Source organism: Alosa pseudoharengus, unplaced genomic scaffold, assembly GCF_046254945.1.
Source record: "Alosa pseudoharengus isolate Yale_2024_CS ecotype anadromous, Long Island Sound unplaced genomic scaffold, YU_APseudo_1.1 YU_APseudo_1.1_scf_8, whole genome shotgun sequence".
NCBI classification, from domain to species: Eukaryota; Metazoa; Chordata; class Actinopteri; order Clupeiformes; family Clupeidae; genus Alosa; species Alosa pseudoharengus.
Genome location: NW_027468870.1, coordinates 4,698,130 through 4,724,095, shown reverse-complemented (window position 1 = coordinate 4,724,095; position 25,966 = coordinate 4,698,130). Strand labels below are relative to the sequence as shown.

At 41.6% G+C, this 25,966-nt stretch overlaps 1 pseudogene; it reads right to left on the bottom strand.

Annotated features, from left to right (window-relative positions):
• Positions 1–11,254: 11,254 nt before the first annotated feature.
• On the bottom strand, positions 11,255–24,625 carry LOC143111833 (tripartite motif-containing protein 16-like; annotated as a pseudogene).
• Between the last annotated feature and the right edge of the window lie 1,341 nt (positions 24,626–25,966).

Below are 25,966 nucleotides of genomic sequence, written 5' to 3'. Positions count from 1 at the left end.
CAAAAGGCTTGTCCCAAGGAGAACAGTATTACCTTAAACACACATGAGGAAACTGAACAGTCCAATCAGTAGACTAGGATAAGCTAGCCAACTATGCTACTTTGTTTACAATATTTCCAGGCTTCAACCAGACAGCTGAATGTGGTAGAGTTGTAATAGAAATAGTAGGCCTAAGCTATAGGCTAATCTGCATAAAGTGTGCGGTCATAAATATTAGACATTCAGTATTCTCTCTTTTTATATCAGGATATAAAATAATACAGATATATTACATTGTAATCCTCTATATTCTAAGGTAGGCTATTGAAATGTCTAGCCCCCCCCCCCCCTCCAAAAAAAGAAAAATCGAGGTTCGTATCAAACCGTGGGTCAAAAATCGTGATACGAATCGAATTGTTAGGTTGGTGTATCGTTACAGCCCTACTGTATATCACTACAGCCCTATCCTCCAAAAAAAAGCTTAATGAGAGTAAAATGTGACCAAACCAAGTTTAAATAGTGATTTTGAATCTTGAAAATGTCAGATATGGACTCAGAATCTCCAGTAACCCCTAAAAACATTGTCCATTTTGGCCAAGCAGCTCTTATAATATGATCAATATAGGCTATTATGCTATTAGCTCAATTACACAAATTGCCCAACATATGCAAATTAGCATCCGGCAGTTTCTACATGCTGGGAACCCATACTATATATTTCCATCATAAAACTTTGGTGTACTCAACATCTCCGGGTCCACAATGGGGCTCTATGGGCTCTATGGGCTGTCCACCGGACTAAGACCTCATCTCCTCTCCTCTCTTATCGGAGGGCCACAGCTCATCTCTTCTGCAGAGCTGAGCGGTTCTGTGGGGCCCATGGTGTATGTCCCACTCTCACTCTCACTGTTTGGGGACCAGAGGCCCTGTGGGCGGCTTCCATGGGCCTGACCTCTGACCTGTCCTCTCCTCCTCTGTCCTCTTTTCTCCTTTCCTTCTCCTCCTCTGTCCTTTCCTGTCGTATAGTATAAGTATATATACTTTTTTGATCCCGTGAGGGAAATTTGGTCTCTGCATTTATCCCAATCCGTGAATTAGTGAAACACACTCCGCACACAGTGTACACACAGTGAGGTGAAGCACACACTAATCCCAGCGCAGTGAGCTGCCTGCTTCAACGGCGCGCTCGGGGAGCAGTGAGGGGTTAGGTGCCTTGCTCAAGGGCACTTCAGCCGCGGCCCACTGGTCGGGCCTCGAACCGGCAACCCTCCGGTTACAAGTCCAGAGTGCTAACCAGTGTGCCACGGCTGCCCCACACACACTCACACATCGTATGCTCCTCTGTCCTCTCTGGGCCGGTCAGGCTGCAGTTAGGGCCCGTTGGTCCAAAGGAAATTCAAAAGCAGCATACTGAACCTAAACATGTAATTTAAAATAGCCTACATGGAGGCAGAGCAGTATGAATGTAGCCTTCCTAATGTGCGTGTGTGTCTGTGTGTGTGTGTGTGTGTGTGTGTGTGTGTGTGTGTGTGTGTGTGTGTGTGTGTGTGTGGGGTGTGCACTAGGTACTACGTAGCCACTCTCACAAGCAAGCGAGCTAGTTGGATGCTCAAGACATAGCGGTTGTCAAGGGAACAAACACAGTGATTGATGATTACACATCGCATAAACTGTTAAGTGTTGTTGATACACAATAGGCTACTGACAGCAGCTCCAGTGATGGACGTTCCAGGCAGCAGGTGGATTGCACATAAAATTGCAACGCAGTGTTCCACTTTCAGTAACTTAACGACTGAGATGCAGTGTTGCAATTGGAGGGTAGGCTAGAGTAGGAGACATGTTAAGTGCACAAACACAGATCATGATGCAAATGCATATGGTTAACACACTTTTAATTAAATAAAAACATCACCCACCCACCCCCCCCCCCCCGACCCCACTTTTGAAAACCTCTCTTATTTTGAATGCTGGCAAGCGTGGTCTAACCACATACCCTCTGTTATGTAAGTGTCTAAGGCAGCGGTTCCGAAACTTTTCTGCGTACCACTACCTACATCCTGACTCGGCTCGCGTACCTCCACCATCCGACACATAAAAACGTAAACACATTTTATTGACACATTCCAGGAGTCATGTTTAATTACATGATAACAAATAACAAAATCAAAATGTACAACTGGTCTATGAGCTCTCACATTAAAAAAACACTGTGGAGAACAACATTTTAACCCCTTTCCAACATTGCCCTTTTCATTCATCCATCCTAGTGGAAGCTCGCGTACCACTGTTGCTACATGAACCACAGATTGGGAATCCCTGGCCTAAGGGATAACGCCGCCAAAGGGTCTCGATATACAGAATTAATTGACAAGGCGGAGGCAAAGAACTCGTTCATGACATGAAGTGCTCTAGAATCTGAACATGTGCTTTTTTTTTTTTTAAATGATCCACCGTAGTGGCCGATGTAAACAGAGGTATGAACATGCATCGTGTCACTTAAGGACCCTGTTCATGTGGAACAGAACTTTTAATGACATTTTTGAGTCTGTTAAGAGGCATAAAGGGACTTTTTATATATTTTGCACATGCCCCAGACCTAGCATTGTAGCTAACTGGGAGCACTAGCTGCAGCTACTCCAGTTTAGTAGCACCGAGTTTGTTGGGGGTATTTTTCCAATCGACAGTACTCGAAAACGAATGCGTCTACTTCCTTCAGCACGGGGAATTGCCGATCTAGCATGCCTTGATCCTCGGAATTTTCCCCTTATAAAAGCTAATAAACTGCCCCCAAATGCACTTTGAAACATAAGAGAATGTCTGCTTAAATTCAGTGAAGGTGCTACGGTTGAAAATCTACAGTCGGAATTGACACATCTCGCCACGCACTGGGACAGCCTGAAAAAGTCTCCTCTAAACGAGTATACAGTCAAAGCGTCGGACTTTGATGATGCCGCGGAGATATAGGAAGATACAGAAATAAACCTGGTGAGCAAGAAATGTGCTACCTGCAAGAATTGTGCAATATGTTGCTATTTCCTTCTCCAGCAGTTAAACCTCTTTACCTGTGCCTACAACTATATATGGTTAGCAAATTAATTCCTACTAACACTGTCATGTACTCAAGTGGTATACAAACGGAGTTTTTCCACTCCTAAATTCACCAAGAATCGCCTAAGGACACGATTGTCACAGGATAATTTGGAGGCCTTTATGCTGATGGCGACAGAGAAAGAGGTCCTATAATGAACTTGAATGCTGATGAGCAAGCTCCTTCGCACCTTGTTAACTGCATGACGTTAATTAAAGGAACCGTATAGCATTTTGGCCAAAACTGGTACTACAATCACTTTAAAAATACTGTAGAGTGGTGTACACCGCATATGTGGTAACTAGAGCAGAGCTGGCAACCCAGATGCCGAAACACTACTGACTTTGTGATTACTAGATAGGTGGAGGGTGGCGGATCAGGCTAAAACACAAATATGTAAACATCAACATCAGTTGAGGGCTGCAACTTTTTTAAATGACGATATCCTGGCCGGACTACTGTTGTCAGTGATATAAGTATTTGAAATTAGCATGATTTCCTAATATCTAGTGAAAAATCAGACACGTTTAAGACACGTTTGTGGAGCGGCTGCTCTGATGGGTTTCCCGTTTACCAACAAAACTAGGCCTACATTCGCGCGCAGCCGTGGGGCAGAAGACGATTGGTGCCACAGTGTTATAAACTTGACTTAAATAGTCGGCTGCTGTAAGCTACAATCGTAATTTTTTATATACCCCTGGTCCCCTGTTGTCTTAATGATAATAACATCTCATTTCAGGCTATAGGCTATTTCAGAGTTTGCCCTTCATTTGCATTAACATCGTTTTTGGCGAAGACATGCATTCCTTTAGGGATATTGAACATATTGAACATTCTCTAACTATCGTGATTTCGAACCATCGTGATTTCGAATTGGTGCAGTTTTCAGCACAAAAACTCATTTATTTTCATGGAGAGCACTGCTCTATGCTGTTCTATGGTGCTTTCTGCCTCTTGCGCACGCATGTTTTCGTGACGTTGCATAGAAATCCATGTAGCTTATTCTAGGCTACCCTTTTTTTATTTTCATATTTCATATTTTTGGAGTTGTGCATTGATATATCCATGTTCTTGGTTCAGTCTTTATGCATATTAAAGTTAGAGTTCAGTTAGCTACAAACGTGTTATGTCCGTGCATGTGAAGTTATATCTGTGTGTTGCGGGCACATGCACGCGCGTGCATGCGCGTCCCCGTGTGGGCCGCTGGTTGGTGAAAATGCCAGGGCCGTTTTTTAATCCCAGTCCGTCACTGGTTTGGATCCAGTGTGAAGTGACAGCAATCTGATGAAGGACAAGAGAAAACAGAACACACTTAGACTTGTATTTGTGTATTATAGTGTGTGTGTGTGTGTGTGTGTGTGTGTGTGTTTCTGTACATGTGCACAAGTGTATCTGTGTCTGATAGAGATCAGTGTGTAAACGGTGTCAATCGTATATTTTTATCTTGTGTTGAGTGTGTGTGTGTGTGTGTGTGTGTGTGTGTCTGTGTGTGTGTGTGTATAAAGTTCATTCCTGCAGTTCATTCCTGCATTCATTCCTACAGGTGCCTGCTTGGGTAAAGTCTCATACATTAAACCTGGATCTTAAAATCAGCTGCACCATCGCGGGTAGCCTAAATGTAGCCTATTTTGAATAGCCCATATTTTTGGAATGGCTTGATTTGTAGACTTAACCAACCAGCATGGTATGGCATTGAAAGTGTCTAACATTTTTTTTTTAATGTATTTATTTTTTTTATGTTCATTAATATTATTACAAGGGCCATGTGTTGTTATCTCAAATGCTGTTGCTTTTAAATGTGCTATACAAATAATTTGACTTGACTTGACTAACATAGCCGATACTTTATCTTTTTATGGAAAACATCCTTTATTCTTTTGAGGATTTAGTTGATTGCATAATAAGTTGGTGTTGGGCTTTAAAAAGCAAATATTTGGCAGGATCTTCGTCATTCCTTCATCATTATGGCCGGGATATCGTAGTTCAGGTTTCCAGGCAGTTAACCCAGAGATCAGCTGATCCTGTGTGACGTCTTACAGAGCAATCATGTTCAACTTAGGCCTCAGCAGCTGCATGTTAAACTCCAAACCTTCCGTCTTAAGAAGTACTGTTCTTTTGTGTGTGTGCGTGTGTGTGTGTGTGTGTGTGTGTATGTGTGTGTGTGTGTGTGTGTGTGGTGTGTTTGTTTGTGTTTGCCTGGACATCAGACACTGAAACAGAAATATCACTTTACTACCAATGAAACGTTGTTATATAGTACAGTATTAAAGGTGCAGTCAGGGATTTTAAACAGTTTCAAGCCCAAAACATTTTTTGCCACATTCAGCAATCATCTCCTCACAACCACTAGCTGCCCATTCCGTGAGTACACTGTACCCAAATCTGGTATTTGTAGGCAGCAGGCTCCATAAACTGGAAACAAAGTGGGGAGAGTAAGTGCGTTTAGAGAACCTTCAGTTCTAACCCATCTAACTCATAACTTGTCTCATTATTGTAAAGGGTGTAATCTACTGGTTTGGAGGACACTTTATAGTTAAAGTGTTAAAGCTGAATTCTAACTCCATCTCTGATCTCCATGAACTTCTGACTTTGTGTTTTTATAGATACATTTAAAAATCTGTTGTAGACTATTTGTTGTTGTTTTTTTTCTCCTAAACCCCTCAGAAAGTCTTAAGGCATTTCAGAGATAACATATAAAAAGTCGTGATTTCTTAACTCTGGGGCCCAGCCACACCCCCATGTCTCCTAGGTTTGGCAGCTGAAAGAAGGTTTTTAAGATGAAAATATTCAAGTCAAACTGTCATTCCTTTGCTAGACCCCAGATGTAAAGGCTTAAAGGCTGTTAGAATCAGTCAGTAAAGACTCACTGTTTGGTGGCAGAGATTCATTACTGTCAGTTCTTCTGACTGGGAGTTCAGGATCAGTACCTGGGAACAAACACAGAGTCTCATTTCCACACAATCTACGGAACAAACCAACACACATTTGCTCTATATATATATATATATATATATATATACCGTATTTTCCGGACTATAAGTCGCACTTTTTTTCATAGTTTGGCTGGTCCTGCGACTTATAGTCAGGTGCGACTTATATATGAAAAAAATTATATAATTGAACATGTTTTTAAATGTTAATTTATATTAACTGACATGAACCCTACATGAAACATTATCGTCTACAGCCTTGAGAGAGCGCTCTCAAATGCACAAGTCATGAAACACACGTGCATACTTAAATCCTCAAATTACTGCCGGGATTTTATAGCTGGGCCTCAGATTCGGACAAATAAAAGCCAGTATAATTATGACCGCCGCTAGCGGAAGCGGTCATATAATATAATATAATATAATATAAGGGATTGGTAGAGTTTTTTTTTTTTTTTTTTTTTTTTCCCGTCATATACTTCCTGAATTTTTGGTCAACGATACCCAGGACACCGAACCACCGGGGCACATGAAATTTGGTGGGTATGTAGCCCCACTAGACTTTTACGGAAAAATTTTGTTTCGTCCCCGGGGGCCACTCCCTCCCCGCGCTGGGCCCCCTGAACCGCAAAAAAAGCAGTTTTTCCTAAATAACTACCTGAACCGTGGCACTGAGGATGAAGAATCTTTTATGGTATGTTGGTCTCAAGGGCCCACATCAACCTGGCCCATAATCACTCATTTGTGATTTGCACCCCCCCGGTAAAAAATGAAAATGCAATATTATTCTGCTTTAATCGCCCCTATCTTCAGTTAAGATGTTCAGAACTGCACCAAATTTTATGTGTATGATTGACCTGGTATTCTCTGGGGGTATGCCAAGTTTTGTAGAATTTCATCCATGGGGGGGTCTAAAAAAATTAGGTTTTGTGTACATTTAGTGACTGTACACTCATTGGCCTGTAGATGGCGGTGCACACATATACACATGCACACACACACAGGCACCCACATACTATCGGTATTAGAACGGCCAATACATAATTACAAATTCAGTAGGATTAAAAGAAAGCCAAAATAAATATTCATCATCATCATCATGGCTGCATTTCCAGTATTGGCGATAAGTAGTCGTTTGTCCACTAGATGGCGCATCGATGCAGTGAGACGTAATTTTGTTGGAAGTTAAAAGTGTTTTGGAAAAACAATGGACGCTTCCTACAAGGACTGTTTACCACAGAGAACGTCTAATAAGGATAGGACAATGTTCACATGAAATGTAATTCCCATTTCTTCTTGAAGCCGAAATAAATCTGAGGATGTTTATCGGACATGCTTGGTTTTTACTGCAGGTACGTTAATCTTATAATATCAATAAGGACCTAGGTAATGTTACCGTTAGCATTGGTTGAGTGATGGAGGCCAATTTGATTGATTGCATCTGTAGAAAACTATAAATGCAGTTATACCAAGCAAATTGATAGCAGCACTGTAATTGTATCTTTCGACTGTCATTTGTTGCACGTGCTACAAAAATCATTCTGTGCAATAAAAGATTTACCAACGTTACACCGGTCTGATACAGTTTTGCCTATACATGCGTGAGACTGAGACGCCTGTTTATTTTGTTGTGCGTGCAGGGTGTGAGAGGGGAATCGATGTGCTTTGATTCCAGCTTGGTAGTTGTAGTCTGTGAAATTAAAAAGCACGTGTGTGTGAAGTATCCAAACAATGACACCTTCATTTCATTATGGCTGCTTTAGCAACACACCTTAAGCTACTGTGTAGTGGGTCCCATTCAGAAGTGGCTTAGAGTCGCGCTTTCCTTGACTCATGGAGCTGCGTGAATTTTATTACAACTTTTCGCCACGATATGGCAGTTTAAGTCCGCTTGATAGCCTACTGTAAGGCGTAAGCCATTGGTTTCCAAAGGAGATTTTATTTGTGTCGCCAGCATAGCCTATTGACAATTTATGTTGTAAATAGGCCTACCTTATAAGCCTACCTGTAGCTTAGGGAAGTTATAACAGCTTTCTATTAGGATCTAGTTTGCTAGTTACAGTTTTGTCATAACTCCCTGATGCATTTTTGCATTTAGAATAGCCAGAGCGTGGATATCTCAATCGGAAAATTAAACAATATCGGGTGCCTATGGACTAGGCTGGGTGAATCCAGCCTGATCTGCCCGCTATTTATTTTTTGATTTCTTAAAAGATTGAGCTTGGTCTAGTGAAAGCCAGACTAGCCATGGACCTCAGTTACACAATGCAAGGGAACATGAATCAGCCTATATTTGCACGAACAATAACGGACAACAGCTCTTCAACTTTGGCCCGTTAAAATGTGTATGAACAGTCTAGCGACGCATTTCATCAAGGCCCATTTGGACATGTCAGTTATTTGCACCACTGGTTAGATGTAAAACAGCATTTCGTTTCAGACTACTGTTACTTAATTTGTGCATTAACAATAATGTTTCAGACTATTTGTGCATTGACAATAAAGTATTACATGAACTAAAGATGACTAAAATCTTATGTAGAAGAAGAAACATTCACAAAAAATCCATCCATCCAAAAATGACCTTTGTTTTTGATAGCTGTTGAAAACGGCATGGAACTGACAGAGATGTTTTTGTTTATTTATAAATAAATAAATAAATAAATAAAATTATGCTGATACCTTTTGCTTTTCCCAAATACAATGTAGCCTGTGACCTTTCATCAATCCAGTTGCAATGGATGAACTGTGATGAACTGCCCTACTTGTGATTGTTTAGAGATTTTAAAGGTTTTATAACAATGCTACATCTTCTTTGGCTATTCTACAATCTATTCACCTTTTCAGCACCAGTAGGCTACTTTCTGTGCAGCCGCACACACTCAGGCATGGCAAACAAGCATACACAAAAGTTTCAAGAGTGGGGGATGGAGTAAAAGATGGAGACAAATTGAAGTGTGATTTATTTTCGGATGTATAGGACTGAGCTGCGGTCATGTTTTGTACCGCTATGTGGTACATCTAGTTTATATATGAGTCTGGCTCTGGCATGGGCTTATGTACCTCCCTCTCTTTCTTCTCTCGCAGAACACCACTCCCACTAGTTGTAGTTGCTTTGAGTTGAGTGAAATTGTAATTTCAATTAAATTTGTATTTAATACTTAGTATGCTTTACATGTTCAGAGTTTAACATGGCAAGTTCAACAGTATTCGTTATTAACTTTTTGTGTTTTGTGCTGAAATAACATGTCAAATATATAATCTGTCCATAATGTTTTACTTGACATTATTTTTAATGGCTGCCACAAACTGCAATTATGGCATTTGTCATAATAATAACAAAATATAACAGCAAGCAGTGATTGTCAAGGTCCAAGCAAAATGGCAAGAGGTCTGCTTTAGCAGAATGAAGGTGTATTAGCTATTGTGAGAATATTCCCAGCTATATTCCCAGTTACCGTGAGAATATTCCCAGCCCTCGTGGGAACTTCTAGAAGGTTCTAAACTGTTGTGGGAAAATAGGATTGATTTGTCTCAGGAATGTGTGGGGGAGGTCAAGTCTACCTAGTATAAATAAGGGCCAAACTAGACGATCGGGGCTGCTTCTTCTTTTTTCTTCTACTGCTACGTGCTGTTTGCTGTTACGCTTGATTGTCAGGATTCGTTGTCCGTACTTCGTTTAGAAGCCGAGTGTTGGAACTTTGTGCCAGGCTGAAACCGCGGATCGTAACTCCGCACTACCTGTTGCCGGGATCGCACTGCTACTCCGACAGTGAGAGACTTCAGAACGACTATCAGCGGATTTTTCCCTTTTTTTGAGGACTTACTTTTTTCCTATATACCTTTTTCTCCGTTTGTGGATTACTATTGTATTCTCTTCTCCACCTGTGGATTACTATTTTATTATACTCTCTTTTGTGGATTTACTCTTTTTTATATTTTCTACAACATTGTAACCTGCAAGTGGATATTACGCCGCATTTTGTTATCATCTCCAAAGTGCTGAAAAGTAAAGAAACTCATTTAACCTTGGCATCTAATTCTTCAAGCAGTATTTTTTGTCTTTTCTTGGTTTTTCTACGAATTCCAGCAGGAGGGTAAGATAACTGGTTTCTTCTGTGGTTATTCATCTGTTCTGTCTAAGACATGGATTAGGTGGACTTGAGTGCTGCTGGACGGTAACAAAATCTCCATCCTTATAAAACCTGAGCAAGAAGTAGCCTATAACCTGTGTCTCTAGATAAATTCTAGGGTCAAACATCTTCGCACGTTAGCCAACTGTTCGAGACCTAGGCGTCCTTATTTCACAAACATCTCAATAAATCCACCACGGAAGCTTGATCAACTTCCAAGGGGGATATTCAAAAATAGGAGTAAATAGGTTATCTGCGCCGCAGAGGGAAGACGTGCAACTTCACTCGACAGTAGGTCCCTGCTATCTACAATAACCCCAAGGGGGTATCGTGGGTCTTAACTGCCTAGGCCTGGGGTTACGTCTGAGAAACGGCTGACGTTGACTAGGTTCTGGGGGTTACCTGCAGGGGGCAACACACAATTTAGAAAAAGCTTACTCGAGTCGCAATTCAAAGACCGTTCGCCACCAGCAGCATCCATCTTCTTTGTTTTCAAGTAGGAGGAAATTCAAGCGGAACCATCGCCGACTTTATATACGATGTGATTGGCCTGTTTAATTTTTCCAGCTTGCAAGCCAACAGAGAGTTGCTAGACGACCCTGGCTGCAAATTACAAATTGCATCTAGATTTCTAGGCTAATACGGTTCCAGAGATATGAGCAAAAATGTAAATTTGTTTATTATAGTGCCTCCTATGAAAATAAATGGGTCATTGTCCAGTCCAGGTGTCTGCACAAATGTATGACTTCGGGCAATTGGAATTGGATTTCTTCTGGACATATTTCTACTTGTAAATAATGCACTACAATATGCGTGTTATATATAGAAATGTAAAAGATCTGGAGGCTCATGTATAAAGCTTGCATACGTACAAAAATGTTGCCAACGCCATCTGAAGATAGTGATAGTGGTCAAAAGTTGCTAAAAAATATTTGATATCATATTCAGCCAGCGATAACTTGGCAAATATTTAACTCTGGGCCAAATGAGTTTGAATTGGAAAACATCTACAGTCGTGCAAAATTTCAAGCATCTAGCATGAATTGTTCAGCAATTGTTCAAGCAATGACCCACAGAACTTAGACATTTTTAAAATATATATTTTATTAGAGCCATGACCCTGTTTTATAAGCATCCTTATCTCTGAAACTAAAGCAGATACAAGCTTAAACTTCTGCACAGCAGTTGTTGAGTATATTTACATTATTGATGTAAATCATGAGGCAAATCCAAGATGGTCAGGCGGGAGGCATATGATCCTCTCGCATATGATGAGCCATATATAAAAAACCCAGGGTAGAGTGTGTCAGTGAATGTGGTCTGGACTCTGTGCAGGAGGGTCACTGTTTCAGAGATGCTGTAGAAGGCCAGAGTTCCTGCCCTGTGATCCACATACACTCCAATTCTGGAGCTGCGCACTAGAGGGAGTTTAGTCTCTTCATTATTGTGCCAGAAAGCGGACCAGGCTCTGCTGAGGTCTAGACTCCAGGACTGGTCATTATGTCCAAACACACAATCGTTAGCCACTCCTACCCTGCTAATGCTTTTGTATGAGACTGCTATAAAAACACCATCTCCTCTCCACTCCACCTCCCAGTAGCAGCGCTCAGACACTCCCTCTCTACACAGCACCTGAGGATCAACAATGAATCTCTGTGGATGATCAGGATACTGCAGGCGGGAGTGTCTCCACTCCACCGTCCTGTTCCCCTCAGACAGGTGGAGGTATCTCTCCGCTGTGTTTGGATCCAGTGTGAAGTTGCAGGAGTCTGAGAAAGGAGAAAACAGGACACACTTAGACTTATTCGTGTATTACAGTGTGTGTGTGTGTGTGTGTGATAGAGGGAGAGAGAGAGAGAGAAAGTATGTATGCATGTTTCTTTGTGTGAGTATGTTCATTAGTTTGTGTGGATATATGTGTACATGTGCAGTCTGTGTGGCTATAGGTAATGGTGTGTGTGTGTGTGTGTGTGTGTGTGTGTGTGTGTGTGTGTGTGTGTGTGTGTGTGTCCAACTTACACTGCAAGAGCTCCTCTCTGGTCACTGATTCAGGAAAAACAGCCTGGATGTAATAGTGTAGAAACAACATGAACCCATTTCAGTTGCAAAACTGATCACAACACAATCAAGCTGGCTCAGAGCTTATAGAACAAATGGACCTTCTGTGTGGTATCATGTTCACATGGATGTTGCCATGGCAACGTTTAACAGATTGCACAACGTTTTGCACTTTGTTCCAGTTAATGATTTCCTGGTTTGTGTCTTATGAGAAAGAGAGTCTGCAGAAACTTGAAGTAGTAAAATATTCTTATAATGAATCAAACACATTATATGTGTATCAGACATCTCATCAAATGAAGACACAAGTGTCCAGTGCTCACCTGTTGGTCAGTCCATTCTGCAGCAGTTGCAGGGGGTAGTAACACGCTACACACAACACACATGAGTAAAAAAGTATTTTTGAGGAACGGCAACTTATATCCATATTCCTTTTTCAAAACTCTACTTCTACTCTTACTCAAGTACATTTTTGAGCCACTAATCTACTCTTTACTCAGCTACAATTATGCCTTTCGTCATGAGTATGTTTATTATCGGAGGAGAAAGTAGCTCGAGGGAGAAAAGCGCACCGCTCCCTGTAGGTGCAGAGTAGAGTGGGAGAAAAGAAACAGGGCTTTAGGATGCATTGCTACTTTGCCCTGCGGTTATAAAAGTAATGACTGGCCAATGTAGAATCAGCCCATGGTATGCTGCAAGGAAGTAGATGTTCTATAGATCTAACAGCTCAGCTGTCATTTTTACTCAAGTCATTTTTGAGGTGAGTAATTGTACTTTTAGAACTTACTTACTTCTATTTACTTTTCCTTATAACTACTGTATGTTCAATACTCTACCCATCACTGAGCAGCTGTGACTGTGTCATGGCCTTTATGATTGTCCTTCGTGCACCTATAGCAAATACAGCTCTGATCGGTACGACAAAATATCTCAAGAACCTTCTCATGACGAGAGCAGATCCTCTCCTGTAGCTGGCCTGATCCTGACACAGTGGACATGTGAAAGAGTCTTCCTCCTGAGAAATTGCTTCCTCCATTTTCTAGCTCTAACAAACACCAAGTGCACACTCTGAGAAGCAGCAGCAGAGTGACAGTTGAGTTTCGTTTCTGTTTCACTAAATCAGAACTCTCAGGGGCAGAACAGCTGGGGGAGGGACGGTGGGGATGAGGGAGTAGCCAATCAGATACCTGTGAATGTGGGGGAGGGAGGGTGGGGATAAGGGAGTAGCCAATCAGATACCTGTGTGTGTGTGTGGGGAGGGTGGGGATGAGGGAGTAGCCAATCAGATACCTGTGTGTCTGAGTAAAAGACTGGGAAAGCTGATTGGTACAGGTTTATATTTAGGGCATGGACTTAAAGCAACACTGTACAAGTGAACCTAATCTGATACCTGTCTCTGCAGCACCAGATGCAGTCAACATGCCCAGTTCTAAAGTTACATGTGCACCCACACAGCCAGTGGATGGATTATGCTATTAACACTACATTTCAGACTGAGCTGTACAATGTGCGCATTAGGTATGTATTAAACGATTAAACTGACAAAGGATTGCTCAAGATCAAAAGATATATGCATTACCTCAAGTGCCAAAATTGAACGACCTAAAGTGACCATGTGACTCAGTTAGTGGGTCGTGCATTCAGTGGGTTAGACCTGCACTCGGTAGGTCCTGCATTCAGTGGGGTTAGACCTGCACTAGGTCCTGCATTCAGTGGGGTTAGACCTGCACTCAGTAGGTCCTGCATTCAGTGGGGTTAGACCTGCACTAGGTCCTGCATTCAGTGGGGTTAGACCTGCACTCATTAGGTCCTGCATTCAGTGGAGTTAGACCTGCACTCATTGAGTGTAGGTCTTGCATTCAGTAGAGTTCTAACGCCTAAATATGCTATGCTAGGCTATGCTAGGTTTTAGTAAAGCAAAAAAAGGTTCAGTGGAATGACTGTTCCATGCGGTCTCGCAAGCAGACTCCTTCAAATGTGCTGTTCACTGTCAAAATACTGATGCATTCTTTGACGTTGCGCCGTTAAAGGGAATGACAGATGTCATTCTTATTGGTTTAAATGATGTTACGCCCCAAACGCACCCATGACTGATGACAGTAAGAAACATTAAGAAACCTAGGAACACCTTGTTGTGCCATGCTCTCGACGTTTGATAACGAAAACACTCCCAATGTGGACTGGACATCCTACTAAATTTGAATAAGCTTTTGACTAGTGACGATGCGCTTTAGACTGTCATGAAAGGTACATGCTTTAAATTTAGCATGAATGTTCAAGTAGACTCAAAGATGATCTGATAAGTTTTTAGTAGTAAAAGTCAAGGTCCAAGGTCACTGTAACCATGAAAGGCCCATTATTGTGAATGATATATCTCAAGAATGGATATACTACATAAAAACTATACGTATGTTTTTTATGTACTGGTAATTTTTTAGAATTGCATTTAGTTATAGTGTAAATTAGCATTTTTGGGACATTAGACAGACAGCTATTGAAGTTAATCTCAAATTTCTATAATTTTACAATGTTTGAATTTACAGCTCATTCATGCAGTAGTGACCCTTATCGGTCAGCCCAACCATTTGGTTGAGCCTGTTGTTAAAACAATATTAGACCAACAAAATATGTAGATTTTTCTATGGAAATTAATATGTGTGTTCTATGACCTCTTTTCAACAATATTGTGCGGGAAATATTACTGTACTTTGAAAACATAGTATATGTGGTTACAAATGTGATTACTGAATTCATGAACACTTAAGTCTTTCAACTATGCATACTGAAATTATGTGGCCTAGAAAAATTGTAAGGATACCCGGCAATTTTTTTGTGCTTACTATGTAGCAACTGAGTTGTAGAAATGGGTGCATGAGGTTACAGTAGATTAATGTCAGTTTGGTTTTTAACAAAATATGAAGGGTCAAAATGCGCTCTACCAAACAGTTGAACCGACCTACAAAGGGTTAATTTAGTGTTATCAAATAAAGAGGCATGCAATTAGGGGGAAGTGGTGTCGGTGCTCATTCAAGGTATGTGTGCATCTGTGTAAGTAAAACTGAACCACTGGAGATGACGTGTGTAGAAGCAACAAACAACATTATTGAAAACAATGAAAAAAAGTGAATCTTGCTGTCCATGAAAATAACATGGAGACTGGTTAGTCTAATCCAAAAATGGAAATAACAGGTCTTTGAATTGACACTAGTTAGGCTGGTGTATGCAACACAATTACCTTTGCAAAAATGCTTTATTGAGGTTGGCATCAAAAGTTTATTTTGAATTTGAGCATACAGTTCTGTCCTAGTCCTAGTCATCTACCGCACCCCCTCTCAGAAAATACTTCCAACGTCCCTGGACACAGCCATCACTGAGCTCCTTGACAGTCTGTGGTGCAACCTGGTGGTGTTGGATGGACCAAAACATAAGGTGATCTATTGGATTTAAGTCAGGGGAGTGTGGGGGACACTCAATGGTATCAATTCCTTCATCCTCCAGGAACTGCTTGCTCACCTTCCCCACATGTGATCAGCCATATGCTCCAGGAGGAACCCAGGGCCCACTGCAACAGTACAGGGTCAGACAACGGGTCTGAAGATTTCATGCCGATACCTAAGAGCAGTGAGGGTGCCGTTGTCTTGCCCGTAAAGGTCTGTGCGTCCCTCCAAGGGTATGCCTCCCCAGACCATCACCGACCCACCACTAAACCGGTCATGTTGAATGATGTTGCAGGCAGCATAACATTCTCCACAACATATTCAGACCCTTTCACGTCTGTCACATGTGCTCAGGGTGAACCTGCTCTCATCTGTGAAAAGCACAGGGCGCTAGTGGCAGACCTGCCAATTTTGCATTCTATGGCAAATGCCAATTGAGCTCCACAGTGCTGTGAAATGAGCACAAGTCCCTCTAGAGGCCATCGGGCCCTCAGGCCACCCTCATGAAGTCTGTTTCTGACAGTGTGGTCAGATATTCACACCAGCGGCCTGCTGGAGGTCATTCTGTGGGGCTCTGTTCCTCCTTGCACAAAGGAGCAGATACTGGTCCTGCTGCCGGGTTAAGGACCTTCTATCACCCTGCCCAGCTCTCCTAGAGCAACTGCCTGTCTCTTGGAATCTCTTGAGACTGTGCTGGGAGACACAGCAATCCTTCTGGCATTGATGTGCCATTCTGGAGGAGTTGCACTACCTGTGCAATTTTGTAGGCTCCAGGTACTGGCTTATGCTACCAGTAGTGACACTGACCCTAGCCAAATGTGAAACTAGCGAAAAATCAGTCAAGAATGATAAAGATGGAAAAATGATCAGTTGCCACTACCTGTAAAACCATTTACTATTTTGGAGGTCGTTGATGCCTGACGAAGACCTCTGGCCAAAACGTTGTTATTAAACCACTTCGGGAGCTTGAAGAACAGTGTGCGGGTATCTTTTTATTTTTTCAATTGTCGGCTAGCCCTTATACCCAGCACCTGTTTAATTCTTGTAGATGTGCGTGCACTTCATTCATTGACTGTTTTGGGGGTCATCTCATAGTCGCCCCTCTAGTGCATTATATTTTTACCCTAATCACACATCATACAGCAGACATGCAGATGTTATTATGACCGCCGCGCAGCGAAGCGGCATATAGGTCATATAGGTTTAGTAAGATATTTTTTTTCTTTTTTTTTTCGCATGGCCAAATTTCCATCAAGGATTCCCGGGACACTGAAAGACCGGGGTACACAAAACTTGGTGGCCATGTAGTCCCACAAGGATAGCATGGAACCATTGTTTTTCGTTTTGATCTGTAGCCCCCCTGCTGGACTGGACCCCCGAAAGGAGGGTAGGGCAGACACAGTTTTCTGTGAATATCTCGAGAACCGTAGGGTTTAGGAGGACCCCCTTTTTTTCATATGTTGATCTTAAGGGGCCATGTCAACCCATTCCATAACCACTCATTTCATGTATAGCGCCACCTAGTTAAAAACAAAAAAGTTAAAATGAGGTGTTGTAATCGCAGGTATCTGTGACCTAACATGGTCAAAACTGCACGAAATTGGAAGTGTAGGATCATTATGACACCCTCTGAATGCACGCCAAGTTTCGTGGAATTCCGTTCATGGGGGGCCATACAATAAATTAATTTATATTACTGTACACCAACTGGCCTGTAGGTGGCCGGACACAGTTTTCTGTGAATATCTCGAGAACCGTAGGGCCAAGGAGGACCACATTTTTTTTTGTATGTTGGTCTTAAGGGGCCATGTCAACCCATCCCATTACCACTTATTTCATGTATAGCGCCACCTAGTTAAAAATTAAACAGCAAAAAATTAGGTGTTTTAATCACAATATCTCTGGCTGACATGGTCAAAACTGCACGAAATTGAAAGTGTAGGATCATTATGACACCCTCCGAATGCATGCCAAGTTTCGTGGACTTTCTTTCATGGGGGGCCATACAATAAATTAATTTATGTGTACATTTAGTGACTGTACACCAACAGAGTTTTCTGTGAATATCTTGAGAACCGTAGGGCCTAAGATGACCAATTTTTTACATATGTTTGCCTCCAGGGGTCATGTAAACCCATTCCATATGCACACATGCGCATAAACAGATACACACGCACACACATACATTCACAGTAATCATACGTATGACACATACTCACACAGTAGACATATATTATTATTTTTGATTTCTCCTCCATCTATCTACCCATGTCCTTGATTGCCTAGCCTTTCTGCCCCCCCCCCCCTTCCCCATAAATGCACAAATAGGCTGACACCAGACATATTTTCACTGCATTTCTTACTTCCAGTAACTATATGCATGTGACAATAAACTTCCTTGTATCCTTGTATATACGCATGCATGCACATGCACACACACAGGCACATAAACAGGCAAACACACAAGCACATGCACGCACACACACCCACCCACCCGCCCACACATAAACATAAACATGTACACACACACATGCACACAATTCAAGAATTTCTCAGAATTATGAACAGGCAAGATGGGGGTGGGGTTGTATAAAATGTATTTTACAAGTGAAATCTATAAACTAATCATGTTTTGGTATATGGAGCTAAATTTGTCTCAATAATATTTGTATATGCAAAGAGGGGGATCCACAAATATTTCTTGATTTGCATGTGTGTTTTGATATCTACAAATAAAAAAAATCATATTTGTAACTCGTATATACATTTTTACAAATTTTATTTGTAAATAAAATGCCATTTGTAAAACCGAAAATTTCATTTGTGAAATGTGATTCTGCATTTGTGATCACCAGCACACGCATTCTTCGCTTTCCAAAGTTACGTGTTTTTGAGATGTTCTTCACATGAAAGTCACACAAATCCACACGTAAATAGGCCTACTTTAATTCACCGGCACACAGAAATCGCAATCCAGTAGATGGCGACATCCACAAATATTTCTTGAGGTGATTGTGGATCACCAGCACAGTTTTCGCATTTGTGGATCAGCATTTGTGGATCACGTATTTTTGAGACAAACTTTGCGGCAGAGAGGCCACCCAGATCCACAAGTAGCCTGCTGACACTTTCTAATCCAGTAGATGGCAGTGTTCTATGGGACTCATAACCAAAGATCCTTTGCTCATAACACACAGAGCTAGCGAACCTAGTTCTTAAATCTAACAAGTTATGCCTTTTACAACAAGCTTTTTGATGGAAAAGTGGTGTTTCATTTCTATAATCTTTGTTTAGTAAATGCATAAAACAGTCAGTTTGCAAGCGAAATCAAGAATTACGATCTTTGAGTTTGTTTATAGTTACTTAGCAACCTTTCACACTGTCAGTTCTTGCAGTTCATTACCTAGTAAAAAAAAAACAACAACAGCTGGCAACATTAAAACAGCTGTTCAGGTGGGCTCATAGAATTGGAACTGTATGAAATGTTGCGCTGAGCCTGGATTTGAACCAACAATCCTTGGGGTCAGAGCTCACTCCTCTAACCACTGTGCTACCACATTTCTTGTAGGCCTACATTACAAACTGACGGTTTTATGCTGTAGCAATCTCACCCTCAGACAAGAATCACCTTTGGCCAGGACAGCCATTTCTTGGAACAGGAAGACTCAAACACAATCAGACATACTAGGATAACTACATAGGGCAACGCAGGGGTAGTCTCAGCCGCACATGTAACACACAATAAGGGTTTACCACACACATCAACACGAGGATAAACACATGAGGTACAACCAAAGAGACTAACACGCTAACAAATACACAATACTAAACGTAACTACAACTATTATAACCGACATTACACATTATAGCATTCACTCGCACTGCATTCTGGGAGACACTCATTCAACGTTAAACATGTACATCCACCGACGCTACAATGCAGTTTTTTTTTACTCGGTAATGAACTGCAAGAACTGATTGTGTGAAAGGCCCAATTGATCTTTTTCCAAGTTTACACTGAATAAGTAGCCTGGTGTTACCATCCTACGTACTTCCGGCCAAAATTTGATTTCAGCCTCGCACGTAGTCTGGCCCAACCCACAGTATACGGCTTGCGTGCGGCCGCGCCAATCAGCGAACAGTTGAGTGATGACGCGGAACTTGCCTGCCGAGTTGCTTGTAGTCCAGCGAAGCTTGTAGTTCAACAGCATAGCAACAATGGCGACGGAGGAAGAGACGCTAGAAGCTATCCGCAAAGTTGTCTCAACTCTCGAGGGCATCACACAATTAAAGCAGGAACAAGAGGCTTGTCTTGTCAATTTTATAAATGGCAAGGTTGTCTTATAACTCTCCTTCCAACTGGCTTTGGGAAAAGTTTGATTTATCAGATGGTGATAGCTAAACCTAAATGCACAAGTGTACTACATGCATCACTACTTATCATGTTTTCAAATAAACGTTTGCTGCTCGTTATTCTCCCCCCTTCTCTCAAATTACCTTAACAAAATCAATGCGGCATAGGCCTACTTAAGGAATGGAATGTTAGCTACTAGCTACCCTACCGAGCGGGGCTCAAGGCGAGGCGGTGTGTCTTGACGTGAGCTAGCCAGTTACCGAGCGGAGCTCAAGGCAAGGCTGCTGTGATTGTGCTTGACTGGGACTAGCGGTTACCAAGCTGGGCTCAAGGTAAACCGCTCCATGTTTGTGTTTGACAGAGGCTAGCCTGTGGCCGAGCTGGGCTCCAGGCGAGGCTACCGTGCTTGTGGACAGTAAAGTTAGCCAGTCACCGAGCGTGGCTCAAGGTAGGCTACGTTGTTTTATGCCGAACAACTGTTAGTTTAATTGAGCAAGCTCCAGGTTAAATAACACGTAGGTCGTCAGTACAATCCAACTTATCCAAGAGTGTAGTCTGAACAGCCCGTGGAGAACGAAGTAAGCTCCGACGAAGCCACCGGGCTACGTAGAACAACAATCGTCTGATAAGCGGCGAGAAGAGATAAGAGGAAAACTGGAGTGTGACAAGAGCTGATATAATCTCGGCGACGTGACGCTTTTGGTATACAACTCTCGGTCTGTGGCTGGCGCAAGTTAGAGATATATCCACTACGAAGAGACTGCCCTGGCGGTCAGGTAGCCTGCATACTAGCCAGCGGTCTGTTTACTACTGAGAGCAGAAGTGGTAAGCGTAAGAGCCTGAAGCGGAAGTGGTAAGCGTAAAAGCCTGAACTCCGGCGCACAGCATACATCATTACCAAACGTTGCTGATTGGTTAAGGGAACTCCAATGATTTTAAACCTCAAAATAAGCATCCGCCCATTACGGAGACAGATTATTATTACTTTGTTCCAGACTGTATGACGAAGAGAAACGTAGTCACAGGCGGTAAGGACCAGGCTACTGAATAAGGAGAGGTAAATAGGTCTATTATTTAGACAGAAGTAGCTATTGCACTGGTAAATAGATCACATAAATTCCCATTGAGAGACTGTATAGCCTAGGCTACTGATAAGCTTGCTAGCAGGCAAACTAACTTAGCTAACGTTATATTATCACCATTTTTCTTTTTTCTACCTGTAGGCTATAAGTTAACCCTTTGTTCACGGCCTGCTTAAACACAGCGCGTAAGATAGTACCAATCACTAATAAGGTCGAGATTTCACTCAAGCGTATGATGTTCATAACTCTGTTCTATAATCTTTGGTTTTAACACTTAAAGCCTCGGTTGCTAGGTAACTATAAACAAACTCAAAGATCGTAATTCTTGATTTCGCTTGCAAACTGACGGTTTTATGCGTTTACTAAACAAAGATTATGGAAATTAAACACCACTTTTCCATCAAAAAGCTTGTTGTAAAAGGCATAACTTGTTAGATTTAAGAACTAGGTTCGCTAGCTCTGTGTGTTATGAGCAAAGAATCTTTGGTTATGAGTCCCATAGAACAACACTGCCATCTACTGGATTAGAAAGTGTCAGCAGGCTACTTGTGGATCTGGGTGGCTTCTCTGCGCAAAATTTGTCTCAAAAATACGTGATCCACAAATGCTGATCCACAAATGCGAAAAGGAAAACTGTGTGTGCTGGTGATCCACAAATGATCCACAATCACCTCAAGAAATATTTGTGGATGTCGCCATCTACTGGATTGCGATTTCTGTGTGCCGGTGAATTGACTTTCATGTGAAGAACGTCTCAAAAACATGTAACTTTGGAAAGCGAAGAATGCGTGTGCTGGTGATCCACAAATGCAGAATCACATTTCACAAATGAAATTTTCGGTTTTACAAATGGCATTTTATTTACAAATGCACATCTATATTTGTAAAAATCAATATACAAATATGATTTTTTTATTTGTAGATATCAAAACACACATGCAAATCAAGAAATATTTGTGGATCCCCCTCTGCGCATATACAAATATTATTGAGACAAATTTAGCTCCATATTGGTACTTGTTGTCTAGCAGATACCTGTGAGAATTGAGTGTGCATAATGCAATTCAGTGATACAGTTAGAATCATATATGCCTTTCAGCGTGACTTATTTTTGTGGAAAACATGTGCTGGACTGGGCGGCGGTCATATTTTGTACCGCTCTGCGGTACATCTAGTTACACACCGTTCGTTTTGAAATATGTCGATATGTTTCACCGTTCATTTTGAAATATGTTGATATGTAGAGTATGTGTATATGTTGATATTTAGTTATCCAAAGGTGGTACAGACTCACTGGTTTAGGAATCAGTAACCTGTAAAGCAATACAATTTTCACACAAATCATAATGTATTGCACACACACACACACAAACACAGATCGTATTGCACACCGCTTACTTTGAAATATGTATTATGTTGATATTTAGAAGCCACTTTTATCCAAAGTGGCACCAACTAACAGCGGTTAGTTCAGGACTCAAGCCCAGGTCAACCAATGACCAGTCGCTGACGTTACCGCTTCTCCACCACGCCCACTACACGCCCACTAACACTTTTATAGATTAATTTCCGTTTAAGGAGTACAGGTGGATGTTACCTTGAGGAAATGGATGTGATCTTCTGTGTGTGAAAGCTGCTCCAGCTCAGCATCTCTCCTCTTCAGCTCAGCAATCTCCTGCTCCATTCGCTTCAGGAGTCCTTCAGCCCGACTCACCTCAGCCTTCTCCTGAGCTCTGATCAGCTCTTTCACCTCAGAGCGCCTTCTCTCAATGGAGCGGATCATCTCAGTAAAGATCCTCTCACTGTCCTCCACTGCTGTCTGTGCAGAGCTCTGTTAGGAGACACACAAAGAGGAGGGCAGGAGACACACACAGGGAGGTGTGGCAAAGAATTACAACTTACTGTTACTTAAGTTACTGCCAAGTTGAATTTGTTACTGCCAATTTCAACTCATACCACTGCCCTAGGAGTAAGTATTAATATTGATTTTGCAGCTTCATTTTTAATATCTGCATGTGTTTTTAATATTTGCATGTGTCTATTTTTTTTATCACCACTTCAACACATGTCCAACATTGAACAATAGACCAAGACTAAATTCATTCTGAGAAATGACATTATGGGAGTTTGTGATCTGATAATAGCTTATCATCACAGCGGCCATACTGATTACAACAATTGTAGTGTGTGTGTTGTATTTGTATTGTATGTGTTGCTGTATCTATCTATTTACCATCTTGTGAATTCTAATTTTTACTTCATTCTAAATATTTAATGTTTTATTTATTGTTTCGTTTGTTTGTTTGTATTGTTATTTTTTTATTCTTGTGTTAAATGCTCCAAATGTAAAGCACTTTGAGCTACATTATGTGTATGAAAGGTGCTATACAAATAATGTGTATTATTATTATTATTATATTAAAATGTAAGAGCTGAAGATATTATCTTCTCACCTTGAGAGTCTCCACAGCCTTCCTCAGCTCCTGCAGCTCCTTCTCTCTCTCCTGGATTCTCTGCTGGAATCTCCTCTGGCTCTGCCCCAACTGCTTCTGTTGTTTCAAATACACACATGCTTAACTATGCTTCCTATTCATGTGTCAAAATAATGATACAAATAAAATGTAATAATGTATTGATGAACAGGTAATAGTGTAGAAACAGCTTGAAGCTGGCTCAGAGCTTGTAAAATTGACCTATTCTGTGGTATTATGTTCAGGTGGACGATGCCATGTCAATGTTTAAGAGATTGTGTAAAACATTTTGCACTTTGCACCTGATAATGATTTCCTGGTTTGTGTCTTATCTCATGAGATGGAGAAAGTCCACAGAAAATCAGTAGACATCTTATAAGTTCTTATAATTAATCACACAGTATACTGTATGTGTATCAGGCCAATCATATAAAATGAAGACACAAGTGTAGCTCCAGTACTCACCTGTTTGTTAGTCCATTCTGCAGCAGCTGTGACTGTGTCGTGGCCTTTATGATCGTCCATCGTGCACATAAGGCAGATACAACTCTGATCAGTACGACAAAATATCTCAAGAACCTTCTTATGACGAGAGCAAATCCTCTCCTGTAGCTGGCCTGTGGCATCAACAACTGAGTGTTTTCTTCCTGGATGTAGGTCATTGTGAACTTTATAGTGAGTTTCACAGTAGGACACCAGACACTCCAGACAGGACTTCACAGCTTTGAGTTTTCTCCCAGTGCAGACGTCACACACCCACATCTCCAGGTCCAGCATAATTGTGAGCAGCAGCTTGGATTCTGATCTTCCTAAATTTCTCCACCATTTCAGCAATCAGAGGGTTTTTGTAGAGGACAGGTCTGGGAGTGAAGGTGTGTTTGCACAGGGGGCAGCTGTAGACTCCTTTCTGGTCCTCCTGATCCCAGCAGCCCTTAATGCACCTCATACAGAAATTATGTCCACAGGGAATAGCCACTGGATCCTTCAGCAGATCCAGACACACTGGACATGTGAAAGAGTCTTCCTCTTGAGAAATTGCTTCCTCCATTTTCTAGCTCTAACAAACACCAAGTGCACACTCTGAGAAGCAGCAGCAGAGTGACAGTTGAGTTTGTTTCTGTTTTGCTTCATCAGAACTCCCAGGACAGGTAGAGTGGGTGGGGGAGAGTGGGGATGAGTAAGTAGCCAATCAGATAGCTGTGTGTCTGGGTGAGAGACTGGAAAAGCTGGTTGATACAGATTGATATTTAGGGTGTGAACTGAAGAGGACTCAACACACTCTGATCATGTGCAGTTATAAGATGCCGGTAGACAGTGTAAGTTGGGCCCCCATAGGCAGATCAGATGTTTAGTATCAAGACTCTTCAGTCTCTGCAGTTCAGATCAGTGTGGTGTGTTACAGTAAGAGCACCACTGGTCTGTGGTCGTCCAATAATGACCAGGCAGCAGACCAGTGTGCATTGCGGAGGCTAAAAAAAATGCCCTCCAATTTTATGCGCCGGAAACAGCTGTTTCAATCTGCTGGTGTTTTTGCCAAAAAATGGAGGATAACGCGATCAACCTGTGCGACGTGAGTGAGACGAGGGATAAGCCCTAATAACTTGAGGAGTTCGATATGGAAGTACTTCGGGTTTTGTGTAGATCAAACTATGGAGAAGGACAAAGTGGTATGCAAACTGTGCAGTCGTAAGATCCTACGTAGGCGAAATTTGTTTGACATTTTTAATCGTAAACATAGCCACGTTGAAGCCTGCAGTAATGTTTTTCACCGATGTTATGGCAGTCCACTCTGCTTATTGTTTTTCGAGAATGTTGCACTCCTGTCGTGGGCTTTATTAAAATATATCCTTTAGTTTATATATATATATATATATATATATATTTTATGTAGTATCTTTATTCTGTGTAATATCATTGTTTTGTGAAACTGAATTCTGTAGTATGTTCAGTGTGGGAAAGGAAGACTGGTTTAAGTGAAAGAGCAGGCCTGGCAGAAAATGGCATAGATAAGGTTTGGTGCCAGGAAATGTAAGCAAAACCTAAAGAATGGCAAAACCTAAAGAATGTATGAATAACAGGATGAGAGGGCAAAGGTGAAGTACCATACGTCACTTGGTCAGTTATCTGTAAACATAGTGTCTTGTCTGGGATGACTTGAAGGGGTATAAAGGCTGGAAACCAGCCAGAGGATGTTAGCTCACTTTGCTTAGCTTAGCTTTCACTTACTTGCTTGCTTCACTAATGCTCCGGGGTGCATTAAAGCCATCATCTGCAGTATACATCCAAGGTGTGCTAACTTCTTTTGAGTTTGTATTATTTAATTTGGATTTAACACCACACTCCTGGTTGTCATTGTGCACGAAACTTCACGCCAATAAATCATCAGAAATATTGCTGGCTTGTGTGTCTTCAATCGTCCTCTTTACGTTCGTCC